The sequence below is a fragment of the Propithecus coquereli genome, unplaced genomic scaffold (assembly GCF_000956105.1).
Source record: "Propithecus coquereli isolate 6110/MARCELLA unplaced genomic scaffold, Pcoq_1.0 Scaffold212, whole genome shotgun sequence".
NCBI lineage: Eukaryota > Metazoa > Chordata > Mammalia > Primates > Indriidae > Propithecus > Propithecus coquereli.
This window is the reverse complement of record NW_012146301.1, coordinates 4,744,187-4,744,631: the sequence shown is the minus strand read 5'-3', so window position 1 is coordinate 4,744,631 and position 445 is coordinate 4,744,187. Positions and strand designations below refer to the sequence as shown.

At 29.4% G+C, this 445-nt stretch overlaps 1 protein-coding gene across 1 annotated transcript in view; it reads left to right on the top strand.

Moving 5' to 3' along the window:
- The window catches only part of TEX30 (testis expressed 30), a 13,980-nt gene that overhangs the window by 11,672 nt on the left and 1,863 nt on the right, over positions 1 to 445 (top strand). The gene's annotated exons all lie outside the window — the stretch shown is intronic.

Here is a 445-nt window from a genome sequence, read left to right as displayed (position 1 = left end):
TAAAATAAATTATTTGGCTCATTTATCTGAAATTCAAATTAAATTGGGCATCTAATATTTGTATTTGCTAAATCTGTCAACCCTATATTTATTCTGAGAAAGAACTATAGTTTTCCTGACTACGAGAAAGCATAAAATATACTAGTCCTGGTGGTAATAGAAATGGTTATGTCAAATGCTTTCTAGCAATTCAAATTCATTCTATATTTTTTGAATTATAGGATAGTTATAATCCAACTATGCTAAGGGATTATAGAATTATATTGCTTTTTATTCAGTTAATGGATAATTGTTTGAATTTTAATAAAAAACTACTTATGCCACTGTACATGTCTCACCAATGAACTTTCATTGTTGCTGAAGTAAGTTGATATGAGCTCACTTAAATACCTATTATGACACGTAACTCACTTTACTTAGGCCCACAGCAGTCACTACTGCACTT